Consider the following 5,625-nt stretch of genomic DNA (forward strand, 5'->3'; position numbering starts at 1 on the left):
TTAGGATTAACTTGTAAAAATGGCTATCCTAACAAAAGCAATCTATAGTTTCAATGCAATCCCCATTGGGATTCCATCACAGTTCTTCACAGACATGGAAAGAGCAACTCTCAATTTCATATGGAAAAACAAAAAAACCCTAGGATAGTGAAAACAATTCTTAACAATAAAAAAACTTCTAGGGGACTCACCAACCCTGACTTCAGGTTGTACTACAGAGCAACAGTGATAAAAACCACATGGTATTGGTACAGAGACAGGCAGGCAGATCAATGGAACAGAATTGAAGACTAGAAATAAACCCATATACCAATGGTCACTTGATCTTTGACAAAGAAGCCAAAAAACATACAGTGGAAAAAGGAAAGCATCTTCAACAAATGGTGCTGATCTAACTGGTGGTCTTTATGTAGAAAAATGAAAACAAATCCCTATCACTTTGCACAAAGCTCAAGTCCAAGTGGATCAAGGACCTCAACATAAAGCCAGATACACTGAATTGGATAGAAGAGAAAGTGGGAAAGAGTCTGAAACTCATTGGAGCAGCGGGAAATTTCCTAAATAGAACTCCAATGGCTCAGGATCTAAGATCAACAATTGATAAATGGGACCTCACAAAATGGAAAAGCTTCTGTAAGGCAAACAACAGTCAATAGGACAAATTTGCAACCTACAGAATGGGAAAAAACCTTCACTAACCCCGCATGTGATAGAGGGCTAATATCCAATAGATATACTCAAGAAGCTAACCTCCAGAAAACCAAATGACCCAATTAAAAAACGGGGCCAGAGCTAAACAGAGAAGTCATAACAGAGGAATCTGAATAGCTGAGAAGCACTTAAATGCTCAAAGTCCTTAGTCATTAGGGAAATGCAAATCAAAACAACCCTGAGATTTCACCTCACACCAGTGAGAATGGCTAAGATCAAAAACTCATGTGACAGCACATGCTGGAGAGGATGTGGAGAAAGAGGAACACTCCTCCATTGTTGGTGGGATTGCAGACTGGTACAACCATTCTGGAAATCAGTCTGGCTGTTGCTCAGAAAACTGAAAATAGACCTACCTACCTGAAGACCCAGCAATACCACTCTTGGGCATATACCCAAAAGATGTCCCGCCATACCAGAGGAACACGTGCTCCACGATGTTCACAGTGGCCTTATTTGTAAGAGCCAGAAGCTGGTAAAAACACAGATATCCCACAATGGAAGAATGGATACAGAAAATGTGCTACATTTACACAGTGGAGTACTACTCAGCTATTAAAAACAATGACTTCATGGCAAATGGATGGAACTAGAAAATATGCTGAGGTAGCCCAGACCCAAAAGGACATATATTGTATGTACTTACTAATAAGTGGATGTTAGCCAAAATGCACAGAATACCTAGGATACACCCCTTTAAAGAACTTTAACAAGCAAAAATAGTCAATGACAATGCTTCAATCCCACTTAGTAGGGATTAGGAAATAATCACAGGAAGTAGAGGGAGGGAGGGATTTGGGTAGGAGAGGGAGACAGAGGGGAAAAGGGGAACAGGATTGCTTATGGGGATGGGGCCCACAGACAGGGGAAAAGCCCAGAGTACCAGCAGAATGATTGGTAATATACAGCCTCAGAAGATGGGAGATGGGGAGACCCTCTAGAAAGTACCAGAGTCCTGGGAGGTGAGAAACTCTCAGGACTCAATAGGGGTGACCTTAGCCAAAATGCCCAACAGTGGGGAGAGGGAACTCGAAGAGTCCACCTCTAGAAGATAGACAGGGCCTCAAGAGAAGGGATGGTGTTACCCAGTCAAAATTTCTGACCCAGAACTGTTCCTGTCTAAAAGAACTACAGGGACAAAATGGAGAAGAGACTGAGGGAAAGGCAGTCGTGACCAGCCCAACTGGAGATCCACTTCATGGGGAGATGCCAAAGTCTGACACTATTACTGATGCTATGATGTGCTTACAGACAGGAGCCTAGCATGGCTGTCGTTTTAGAGTTCCAACCACCATCTGACTGAGACAGATGCAGATACTTACATTCAACCATTGGACTTAAGTCAGGGCTATGGTTAAATTAGGGGAAAGCTGGAAGAAGCAGAGGAGGGTGACCCCAGAGGAAGACCCCCAATCTCAACTAACCAGGGCCCTGGAGCTCCCAGACAGAGCCAACAACTTGACAGCACACTCGAGCTGGTCTGAGGTCCCTTGACACATATATAAGGCCTGGCCTCAGTGGGAGATGTGCCTAAAATAATCATGGGAAGAGACCTGAGGCCTCAGGGCGGGGGGAGGCCTGGTGGGAGAGCATCCTCTCAGAGACAGGGGGAGGAGGAATGTGATGAGGAACTTTGGAAAAGAGGCCAGGAAGGGGAGGGGCAATGGCTAAATTGTAAAAATAAAAAAAGTGCATGGTGTCCACTTTCTTTACAGAAAATGCCCCTCCCTCAATACTGGACTTGCTATTAATAATATATTCAGGAGATATTTATGCAAAGTAAGTTTATTAAGATCAAAATAAGTCATTATACCAGGGAAAAACATCCAGACAGCAAAAACTTGAAATCTCCTGCTGGGTGTCGCTGCTCATCTCTAATCGCAGCACTTGGGAGACAGAGCCACAAGGCCTCACGCTCCAGATTAGACCTGCTTCATAGTGAATTCCAGCCCAGCACTGACTAAAAACTAAAATCCAAGTCAATTAAACAAAAGTCACTAGTTATAAATAAAATGACAAGTATTTTCTGGAGTAGCAAGGTTAACTAACCTTATTTAGTGTGGCTCCAATTTATTGTTTAAAGCAATGTGTTCATTTGGCCAAATGCACCACCTTAATCAACATTAGCTGTACTGTGCTTTCGATAGTATAATCAGCACCAAATGAACTTTTGAGTTTTCCTAATACATGCGGCCTTCCTCTAGCCATTTTTTAAAGCACACTCTATATTGGTACCCAGGTCACTGGCTTCAGGACAACAACTTCTACCTAGAGTAAAAGTTAAAATTAACACCAGGTATTAGTATACCTTTACAATACATGCAAATAACAGGTAGACATAGTTTTTCCCATTCTCCCTGCTTTGATACACATACAAATTGTTACAAAAATAGTGTAAAAATGTTGAAACCAATCTACTATGCCTCAGAAATCTCTTCGACCCAGTATCCAAAGTCAAGATAAAAAGCAGGTTGTTAACTTATTCCTGGTTCTGACCATATTATTTCTATAAATCTCATGTTCTCAAACTAGAGTTATAATTTCCAGCCAATGTCTCTGTTGTGGGAGAAGCACAGTCCACACTGACTTGAGGGGAGGCAAACCTGTCCCTTCAATGTCAAGCTCAATGAGGGCAGTGGCCACCTCCTGCACCAGCCTCCGGCTTGTATAACTTAACGTTTAGTATACAGTCCTAGCTTGGCAGAGCAAGTCCACCTCCTCTTCCCACCTTGGCGCAACACTCCTTTCTTCTTGCCACCTAAAGCAGACTGCCTGGAATCCTTCTTGGCTCTCAAGTCTCTCTTCCTTTTCTCACTCTGGATCTGCGGGTCGCCTTTTTCTTGCTCAAAGGTCCTCGCTGGATCTCCTTTCTCTTGCCTTTCTGGTTCACTTTCCTCCTCTTGGTCCTCCTCCCTCATCTGCTATCCTCAAATCCAGCTGAGGCTTCCTTCTGTTATTGACATTTAGTAGGTCCAACTGGTCTTTTTCTCTGCTGCAAAGTCCTCAAAGAGGGACAGAAACTTCCACTTCTTCCCGGAGCTCCGGGGGCGTCTTTTCCTTGGGGAAGCGCTCCTGGAGGCGTCCCAAGCAAGCGGTGGAGACCTTGGTCACTTGCAGAGCACGGTCTTGTTCTTTACTCTGATGTCATGAGGGGTGCAGACTCACTGTGCTGGGCGTCAGCATCTTGTGCGCTTCGGTCAGGTTCCGCAGCCGGTTTAGCTCGTTCTTGGCCACGCGTATCTTCTTGGCCTAAATCTGCTTGGCGAACTGGTCTTCCATGGGGTAGGTGCCCTCAGACACCTTGATCAGCCATTCCTTGGTGTCGGGCGCGACTGTACCCCTATCAGCGCTGCCACTGGCTACTCACCTCGTCCCACCAGAAGGTGATCTTCTTGGACGGATGCCTTATGATGCGCGAACTGCTGCCAGCGGGGGAGTGGCCGTGGCGGGACAGTGGCTTCCCGCGGGACAGGCCTGTGGCGGGCTCCCGCAAGCGCGCTACCACCGCCTTCTCCACGCGCATGGTCGGCAGCTGCCACAGCTGGTTAATGAGAAGCTGCGTTTGTCCCGCGCCAGGGCCCCGCAGCTCGGCCTCGGGCCCGGCCTGGTGCAGCACTGTCCGGGCGTGCTGGAGGAAGCCGGTAGATTACCAAGGTCGAATTCCTGCTGCAGCTTTTTGGGCACCCGGACCCACTGCAACTTCTCCTCCTCCTCCTGCTCCACCTGGCCTGCAGCTCCTCCACGCCCTGGCCCTCCATGACTCCGGCTGCCACTCGGTTCCCTCACTCTGGGGCAGCCACAGAACGTATTTTACTACAGCAGCACCCAAATTACCCGCAACCACAGGTGGACCTCTGGCCTCGTTATCGGAAGAGAAGGATTCACTTCCGGAGTACGGGGAACCGGTTAGCAATGGGAGGTTAGGAAAAAGGCCGGCAGAGGGCGCCATTGGAGAGCTGATGTGCTTAGAGGCCAGGCCTGGATTCGCAACCGGATGTGGCTCTGGGCGCTGAGGGTTGGCTGTACGAAGACTGGCTAGGACTACGTTTTCCAGAGTGCAGCGGGGCGGGGAGTGGCCGCGGCAGGACGCGGGCTGCCCAAACTCCTGGAGCAGCGGGCTTTGTTGTTTACAGCTGTTAAGTGGGTGTGCACGTTGTCTGCGGCTAAGTCAGTTACAAAGGCGTTTGGGGTGAGACAAATTATTATAGCCAGTTCTCGGTGCTCTAAAAGTGAGCGATCCCATGGATACACTTAAAGGCAGGTATAGAAGATTATTTTGCGACTTAGGGCAGGTTGTTCAGCCGTGCTTGGTGGTTGGATGGCCTAAGTCCCAATTCTGGATTGCCACTGTTTGATCCTGAGATATTTCTTTTTTTTCAGACTGAAAAATCATGGAAGGTGGTGACTCTCATAGTACACCCTATCCAGTACTGTTTTGAAGGTAAATGTGTTAATTAATGCTTTAAGGAAGGCTAAGATACCAGTGAAAACCAAATAGTTTTTATTCAATAGTCGTGGTGGCTTGGGGGATCTAAGGCCATATTATACCTGTCTCAGTTTACTATTTACTGTCATTGACTTTAATAGATTGTTTTACCCTCGTTCTGTTCATACGCCGGTAAGTATGAAAACTGAATTAGTAACTGCTACAAAGGAAGTTCTCAGTGAGATCTACTGTTATTTCCCATAAGAAAAGGCAAACTGAGGAGGTGAATTGAGTTAATAAGGTTAGACAACTGAGGAAATATGAGTGCTACAGGCATTGCGACCCCGGTGTTAGAATGGCCACATTTTCAGTGTAATGTTATCCAAAAATTTTTTGTTTGAATCATACTAGTAGCCTTTGAGTTTTTCTAGTGTAGATCACATGACACTGAGGCAGAGCTCAAACTCCCTATGCAGCCTTGAATTCTT

General features: G+C 46.3%; 1 pseudogene; it reads right to left on the reverse strand.

The window, feature by feature from the left end:
- Positions 1-3,383: 3,383 nt before the first annotated feature.
- LOC116895944 lies at positions 3,384-4,600 on the reverse strand (annotated as a pseudogene).
- Between the last annotated feature and the right edge of the window lie 1,025 nt (positions 4,601-5,625).

The sequence above is a fragment of the Rattus rattus genome, chromosome 3 (assembly GCF_011064425.1).
Source record: "Rattus rattus isolate New Zealand chromosome 3, Rrattus_CSIRO_v1, whole genome shotgun sequence".
In the NCBI taxonomy this organism is placed as follows: Eukaryota; Metazoa; Chordata; class Mammalia; order Rodentia; family Muridae; genus Rattus; species Rattus rattus.